We start from the raw sequence: 9,469 nt of genomic DNA on the forward strand, positions 1-9,469 counted from the left end.
CTATGTTGTCTGATGGCTCACAGTAGCCCGCCACCAGATTGTATGATTGCACCCCACACACTGTATAAAGGCCCCCTGGTAGCACCAAAAAATGCCTGATGGCCCCTAATAGCCCCCCAAAATGCATGATGGTCCCCAGTAGCCCCCTACATTATTTGATGGCACACAATAGCCCCCCCAATTGTATGATTGCACCCCACACCCTGTATAATGGCCCCCAGTAGCCCACCAAAATGTATGATGGTGCCCAGTAGCCCCTACATTGTATGATGGCTCACACTAGCCCCCCCCCCCCACACATTGTATGATTGCACCCCCCACACTGTATAACGGCCCCCGGTAGCACCCCAAAATGCATGATGACACCTAATAGCCCATTGAAATCCATAATGGCCCCAGTAGCCCCCACATACTGTGTTATGACTCTAAGCATCGCACACACATATACTATATCATAGTCCCCAGTGGCCCCCTACATTGTATAATAGTGCCCAGTAGTTGGGCCCTACATTATAATAAAAAAACTAACAAAAATGATATACCCTAAGCCTGGAGAGACAGCCGGAGGACAGGATGGAGCGTGACCAATGAGGTGGTGTCATCTCGCCGGCGCATGCAGAGGTCATCTGTCCTGGCGTGATGACATTGTCTCCTTGCTGCAGACCTAAAGAAACCTGAAGTATACAGGACGGGGAGTGATGGTGCAGGGAGCCCATGTCTCCCTGCACTGCCGCAATGGCTAACTGCATTGGCGTGCACAGCACAGCATGCCGACACAGTTTAGGCTGGTGATCACTCTGGATCGGCCCCTGTAAGTGCGAGGCTTAGGGCAATCACCCCCTTTGCTGCCCCCACGATTACAAGCTCAAGTCACCTAGCAGAACTGAACAGTAAAGAAAAGGAGATGAAAACAGTTTTGAAACATATAATGAATTATAAAAGTTTTAATTACTGGAAAAATGACGTCAGAATTTCTGTTTATTGGTTCATACCGCCACCAAAAATGTAACAAAAAGCAATCAAAACGCCAAATTCACCAACATGATACCAATGAAAACGATTGCACAAAACAAAAGCCAGCCCTCACATAGCTGATACCCAAAAATATCAAAAAATTACAGGTGTCAGAAAATGAGGGCACAAACCAAATTTTTATTTTGAAAGTTTAACTTTTAACCAATTGCATACAGTTACAATGTATATTAGTGCCGTAGCCTGAAGAATCGTGTCGGCACATCATTATACCGCACACTGTCTGCTGACTTACTCCTCTCTTCTTCTTCTTACTTGTCTTTACGCTGGTAGAGAAATGTCTCTTTTTACGTATTTCGAGTGATTTAATTTTTTTCTTGTCTTCCATCAGATAACTATGAACAGGTGAGTTCTTTCCTCCTCAATTCCGGGCATTGTTTACTAAAGTAGACAATCACAACCTCTAACCTGTGTGTGTAATGGATAGCCAGGGGACACAGGAAAACCTATGCACACCCTAAGACTGGGGTCTCTGAGCTAATCCTCACACCCAGAGGTACTCTTAAAGGTAGGGAGGTTCGAACCCCCGACTTGGCCCTGATGACAAAGTCCCCACCATGCACACCACCCAGTGGACCAACCAGGATGGAAATCCCAAAAACCCACCAAATGTGAAAAACAGACAGGAGTAAATAAAACCTCATGCACACCTAAATCCTACACCAGGAAATAATGAGTGCCGTGTGCTTCACCAATTATTAGAATATAGCTGAGCAATGGTATATATAAAAACGAACAGGTTATCCAATATATAGAGGGGGGGGCGAAATCAACACCTCACATTGCCCCTCAATTGGTAACAGTCTGACCTTAAATGCTCCAAGACCTCCCGACGCGTTTCATAATTGAGCTTACTCCTCAGGGGATTATGGTCATGAGGGAGCTTAAGAGCAATGGACCTCCAGCTTGGTGTGTCTGGGCCTGGCATAAAGCCTGTTCGTTCAATTTATTGAGATGGTAGTAAGCCATGTTTATTTGACCTTGCTGAACTGTGTTTGACAACCTGTCTAGTGTTGTCACTACTATTACCACGGTGGAGAACAACTCCTCCCTGTGGAGATTTGTCCTATATCTGACAACAATTGGAGATAAAAATCTGCTCCATCATTGGGTTGGTTTTACAACCGTTTTTGTCTTTGTTTTGTGGTCCTTTTTTTAGATAATAAATATTAAAGGTTACATTTTAATTGTTACCACTTTTATATATACCATTGCTCAGCTATATTCTAAAACCTACACCAGGGATCAACGAAAGGTATAAGGGTAGGGGTAACAAGGGAAAGGAGGTAATCACAAAAACAGACAACAATCGACAAACCACAGCAGACAACAACAAGCAAATCCTCTCTGCTCCTGGGCTAGCTACAAATTGAGTTGAATAACCAGCAACGTCTCCAGGAAGCAGAGGGATTAAATACAGCCTGGAGGTGCTCAACTGAAGGCAGCTGAGCAAGTCTGCTGCTGGACCAGGGAAGGGATTAACCATAAAATGCTCAAAGGAAAAAAGCGATGTTTAAATGTCTGCTCCTGGGCTAGCTCCAAATTGAGTTGAATAACCAGCAACCTCTCCAGGAAGCAGTGAGATTAAATATAGCCCAGAAGTGCTCAACTGACGACAGCTGAGCAAGTCTGCTGCTGCACCAGGGAAGGGATTAACCATAAAATGCTCAAAGGAAAAAAGCGACGTTTAAATGTCCGCTCCTGGGCTAGCTCCAAATTGAGTTGAATAACCAGCAACCTCTCCAGGAAGCAGAGGGATTAAATGCAGCCCTGAAGTGCTCAACTGAAGGCAGCTGAGAAAGTCTGCTGCTGCACCAGGGAAGGGATTAACCATAAAATGCTCAAAGGAAAAAAGCGACGTTTAAATGTCTGCTCCTGGGCTAGCTCCAAATTGAGTTGAATAACCAGCAACCTCTCCAGGAAGCAGTGGGATTAAATATAGCCCAGAAGTGCTCAACTGACGACAGCTGAGCAAGTCTGTTCCTGCACCAGGGAAGAGATTAACCCTAAAATGCCCAAAGGCAAAAAGCAATGTTTAAATGTGCATGGTCTCAGATGGTAATAGAGAACTCTGATCCTGAGCCTGTCCTTATATTCGTGACATAACCACTTTACAAAATCTAGTATTCAGTCTACAATTCAGAGACACCTTCATGTATGTAAAACAAGACACAAACCAATAGTAACAACCATGGTCTGAAAGTGCAGATAATGCGGCTAGGTAACATCAGTGTTTAGTATTAGGGGATGTCCATGTTCTAAAATCCAGGAGGTCAATGACTACAAAGTATCTGCATTCAAGTGTTTATAAATATCGCTGATGTATAAGTTTGCACGCCGATCCAGTGATGTTTGAGCATGATGGACGGATGATGTAGCTCTTGCTTGTAAAAAAATAATAGCAAACAATATATTCTGTATTTTGAAAGGGTTTTTTTTTTTTATTTTACCATTAAGATTTACGATCATGGACCATCAAAGTTGAATGTGAAGAGAAGCAAAAAGCCTGTAAAAGGCAAACCATGTGATGGGTGGGATGGAATAAGTGGGTACTGGGGCTCTAAAACTGGCCTTAAGGCTAGGAAGACCCTAGCTGTCTCTGATCCCAGAGATACGTCTAATGGTGACGATGTCTGGGCCACCTTCCTTGCCCTGATCTTATACTCCCTCTCCCTCACCTCAGGGGAAAGCCAGGACAGGAGTGATAGAACCCACAGATATGGACAAATGAAGAAACTAAAACTTGATCACACAGCACGCTCACATAGAGGTACTAGACAACAAGTGATAAGGAGGAAAATAAGAGCAGGGAGGTGACGATGTCTGGGCCGACTTCCCTGCCCTGCTCCTGAACAGCCCTGATCTAATACCCCCTCTCCCTCACCCTAGAGGAAGGCTGGGACAGGAGTGGTAGAACCCACAGATTAGGACAAATTGAAGAAACCCAAAACCGATCAGCTAGCACGCTCAAACAGATGTATGTGACAACAAGTGATAACGAGGAAAATAAGAGCAGGGAGGAAACAAGATGATGGGTAAACTCCACAATAACTCCACACACAAGCAATACAATAACCAGCAGGACTGGGGTGCAACAGCACACAAACCACTGTGGTTAACGCTATAATCAGCATGGGAAGACAGGCTCCTCCATCTTAAAAAGGTGGAAAGTAACTGATAGATCTGCCCAAAACATTTGATCCCAGAGGTAACCAGCAGGCTAGCAGAAATTAACTCCTGTAAGCCCCATCACTAATGAGAACACAGCTGGTCAACGCCCGAGCCTGTCTGTGTAACTCAGAAGTATCAAAGGAGGCATAGTGTGGAGTGACAGACTCTGCAGTGTGAACAGTGTCAGATGCCGCCATTACACTTGGCGAGTTTAGAGCAAAACACCTTGTGACAGACACCTTCTCCAGGCGTGGCCACTGCTTCCCTGTGTCCGACCCTCGGCCACTTCTTGCCTCCAGTGTTAAGTCCTTGTAATCCATTTGGGCCAGTTTGGTTCCTATAAATAAAACCTCATTGTAACGGGTAGAGTTATACTTTTTAGAATAAATAGACTTGGTCGGTCGACCAATCTGCTTAGGTCATGTGGTTGTCAGAGGGGAGCCCCTCCCCTGAGGACCACCGCTACCGGGACCAGACTTGTGATACATTGTTTCCATTCATTCCAGACTGTGAATCCTCAGCAAATAATTAATGTCTCTGGGAAATCTACCAGAACTGCTCATCATCAGGGGGGCAGCTGAATATAATGCTCCACTAGAATAACCCCCATCAGATATTCTTTATTATTGATTGTAATAATGATAATACTAAAGAGAAATTTTATGTAATAACTTTTTTTTTTCCAGAATCAACATGGAGGAGGTTATGGAGGTAACAAAGCAATTGTTTAAGAAATATTGTAGTCTTGATCTAATATATGTTTCTATAAATACCATAAACCACTCAATGATCTTATTAGGATGACTCTTGTAGGGACACTGACAATGTATCTTCATGTCTGAGTGCGGGAGGCTCGGCTGGCATGTTAGGCGGTGATACTACTAGAGGCAACCAGGAGACAGGTTTCCAAAATTGTCTATGGTGCAAATCACCTACGATTTTGTGCATTCAGCTCCAATGCACATTAAGTGGCTTCATGGCAACAAACTGCAACCCCCCCCCCCCCCTCCTGCAGTCAAGTGTTACTTCTGTCCATCGCCCCCTTCTTCTGCTGACTATAGGCTAGCAAGAGGTGGAGGTCTTCTGCTGACTATAGGCTAGCAAGAGGTGGAGGCAGAGTAGCTACTGGTAAAATGGGCACAGGGAATGGCGTAATTGTTTTTTTAACCATTAGAACTTTCTAAAACAATATGAGCAAATACCCTGCAGAAAGTAAAGGAATAAATAGTAACAGTAAATAACACAGGGTACATAATATACACTATTTGGATCAAAAAAGGAGAAAATCCATCCCCCCCTGGACACATCGTTCCCAATCAGGATGGACCTGAATTTTTTGTTTTTATCATAGGTGTAGCACCAGTGTCCCTGCAGGAACACTGACTTACTCACAGCCACAGCCGTGTCACGTCCTCCCCCCGCATTCCCCCGGCTGTCCACGTGTGCTACTGCCCCCTGCTTCCCCCGGGGGCCTGTATATGCAGCTCAAGTCTCCAGGAAGTGTGCTTAGCGCATGTTCGTGCACCTGCCCTCCTCTTATTGGATCGGCATGCTATTTCCACTCTGAATTTAAGGCACCCTCCTATTAGGGATGGTGCCTGCACAACATCTTTAGTAAGTTTGGCTATCAGTCTTCTAGCTAGTTGTCAGGTCCCAAGCTCCTGTCCCGTTATCCCTGTGTCCATCACCTATACCTGCCATCTTGTACCTATCTCTCCCTGCCATTCCCACAATACCTGTCTTTACCCGCCTGTACTTGCCTGCACCTGTGCCTCTACCTGAGTCCATCTTTGGCCCTGGCGGTCAGCTGCCACAGTCCCAGTTACTACCCTGGCGTCTGCCTCACGGTAGGCACTTAATTAAGCCCCTTCCACTAAAGGGTAAGCCCGGGTCCCCCCTGTAGCCCAGTGGGTCCACTAACGCTCACTGCCTCTACATCGGCCGTGAGCGTTACAATAGGTTCTGTCTGTTATATGGCCAGTGTGAATACCCCACCTACACATTGCATTTATAAAAACAAGCTCTGGCTGGGTCATTTTTTGGGTTTTTTTTATAACCATTAGTTATGTAAGCAAACAAAGCAGAGCTCCAGCTTTTTTTTTAATTTTTTTTATTAATTTTTTTATCTAAGATCCCTGAGTCTTATTCTCATCTGTTGCCATCTTCACCTTCTATTGCCGCTGCTCCCGTTGGTCTTCAGGAAGTTGTGACCTTCCGGATTTCTCTAGTGTTGTTCTGGCCTTCATAGACTTACATTCAGTACTTGAGACTGTAACCTCTGACTTCCGGCCAGTTAGAAGTTGCGGTCACAAGATGACGCTGCGAGACCGGAGCGGCTCCAATAAAAGCAGAAGATGTCGACGGGTGAGTATATTACCGGGGGCAAGGACTTAAGATTAATAGCACCTCTCCAGCACTGAAAACCAAAACCGAGTGGGTGCTTTAAAGAGTAGGTAAAGTTTAGAATATGTTTTCATATGTTGTAGCCTCTTTAATTGTAAACAGATCTTTAGGGGTCCAGGCCCTGGGACTCCGAGCTCCGCTGTGTATGTGCTCCGGCTGGAGTTCTGCACTTCTTTCTCCTGAGCTGCGCTCTCCTAAGAAAATCTTTTGAGCCTTCAGTGGGTTTCTCATGTCCGATCTGATCAGAATTAAAGGGCCTAAAATAAAATATACACAAAAGTTTACTTTTACTTATTAATATTTTAATATTCGAGTTTTGTAAGTTTTAACTTTCAGTGTGAACAATTCTTTATAAGTCAATATATAATTCAAAACCGGTGATCTAAGGATGAATGATTAAATTAATCTAATGTTTGTTAGTTGCTCCAAAATTCTCATTCAATTTTTCGGAATTATTTTTTTTTGCAGATTCGGGTTCCAAGGTAAAGCACATGAGCTTTTCTGCTTACAAGTAAATCAAAGGGAACCTGGCGTGGCCAGAAATGCTATTCTCATTAGATATAGGGGTTGATCTGCAGGTAAAAAGTGTTAAAATGCTGCACGATTACCATACTGGAGCAGCGGCTAAAGGGAAAAAATGACCTTGTTTCCTCCCTTCAGCCGCTGCTTCCAGTCATTATGGTGCTGATATACCAATGCTGCTCACAGTGGAGACGTGTCCTTTCTGTTCTCAACCAGTGGTGAAACGTGAAGCTCATGGGTCCAATGCAAAAGCCCCAAGGGTTCCCCCAATTATTGCAAATATTTAATAATATTAGGCTCCAGGGCCCAGGTGTGATTGCAACCCCTGCACCGGTTCCAAAAACTTTTCCTTGTGGTTTCCTTTAATCCCCCACACACATTAGACTAACATCTAATGTTGATGAGTTTGGTCAACAGTCTAATGTGTTTGGGGGCTCCAGACAGATAATTATGGGGGTAGTTAATGTTCATCCATGTCCAATTTTGAGGACACCTTTAGTTGTCCCCTAAGATAAGCCGCTTGCTCCAATAGGGAACACAGGAGCGCTCCTGTGTACTAGAGCGACGGTCAAGATTACAGCCAGCCGAATGACCATGGTTTGACTAAAGTATGGACAGACCATAGAAATGGTGGGCATCGATTCGCTGGACCTGGGCCAATGGCCACATCACTCATTTCGGGCCACTGGACGGTAGCCCCGAAAACCTGCTCCCACCCACCTGGCCTATTAGCTGGCCAGGAGGGTCATCCAAGGAAGATCTGCTGATGTCAGCAGGTGAGAGGTGGTCCTCATGGCTCCCGTCCAGTGGCCACTGACTTGGAGAGATGGTCAAGACTACTCCCAGCCAAATGACCAGCCAAACCATTGTTTGACTAAAGTATGGACAGACCATAGAGATGGTGGGCATCGATTCGCTGGAACTGGGCCATTGGCCACATCACTCATTTCTGGCCGCTAGATGGGAACCCCGAGAACCTGCTCCCACCCACCTGGTCTATTAGCCGGCCAGGAGGGTCATCAAAGGAAGATCTGCTGAGGTCAGCAAGTAGGAGGTGGTCCTCAGGGCTCCTCTTCAGTGGCCACTGACTTGGAGAGACGGTCAAGATTACTGCCAGCCGAAACATGGTTTGACTATAGTATGGACAGACCATAGAGATGGTGGTCATCGATTTGCTAGATCTGGGCCATTGGCCACATCACTCACATCTGGCTGCTGGATGAGAGCCCCAAGAACCTGCTCCCACCCACCTGGTCTATTAGCCAGCCAGGAGGGTCATCAAAGGAAGATCTGCTGAGGTCAGCAGGTGAGAGGTGGTCCTCATGGCTCCCGTCCAGTGGCCACTGACTTGGAGAGATGGTCAAGACTACTCCCAGCCAAATGACCAGCCAAACCATTGTTTGACTAAAGTATGGACAGACCATAGAGATGGTGGGCATCGATTCGCTGGACCTGGGCCATTGGCCACATCACTCATTTCTGGCCGCTAGATGGGAACCCCGAGAACCTGCTCCCACCCACCTGGTCTATTAGCCGGCCAGGAGGGTCATCAAAGGAAGATCTGCTGAGGTCAGCAAGTAGGAGGTGGTCCTCAGGGCTCCTCTTCAGTGGCCACTGACTTGGAGAGACGGTCAAGATTACTGCCAGCCGAAACATGGTTTGACTATAGTATGGACAGACCATAGAGATGGTGGTCATCGATTTGCTAGATCTGGGCCATTTGCCACATCACTCATTTCTGGCTGCTGGATGAGAGCCCCAAGAACCTGCTCCCACCCACCTGGTCTATTAGCCGGCCAGGAGGGTCATCAAAGGAAGATCTGCTGATGCTGGTAGGTAGGAGGTGGTCTTCAGGGATCCCATCCAGTGACCACTGACTACTGACATCACTGATCAAGTTGATTTCGACCAACTCAATATCAACATCAAAGTCCAAAATATCTGATTAGAAGTTAAGAAATTATCCAAGATGTTACATTTCCTCAGTCTACCGTATATCATGGAAGCAGCTCGTTGCAGATTTGTGGACCACAACGTTAACATGAAACATTGTGTGTGTGACTTTGTGAAGTCCTAATTGTGCTTTTTTATGGCTAATAATCTTTTATGTCCTCGTTTTATTACTTTTCTCTAGGAGCCGTGTGAAGGTAAGACGTCTCTGAATCAGATACAGTTAGAATTCTTCTTATAGGTCAGATGACTTTTCTCAGGATCCTTTGATAATGATCCTTTATACTATATACTAGCCAACGAAAGAGGAGTGATGATGGAGAATGTCCATTACTAGCTCCTTTTTGCCCAAATTACTGTCCTGGGCCTTGGATTATGAAAGAATACTTTT

This window comes from Anomaloglossus baeobatrachus, chromosome 10 (assembly GCF_048569485.1).
Source record: "Anomaloglossus baeobatrachus isolate aAnoBae1 chromosome 10, aAnoBae1.hap1, whole genome shotgun sequence".
Lineage (NCBI taxonomy): Eukaryota > Metazoa > Chordata > Amphibia > Anura > Aromobatidae > Anomaloglossus > Anomaloglossus baeobatrachus.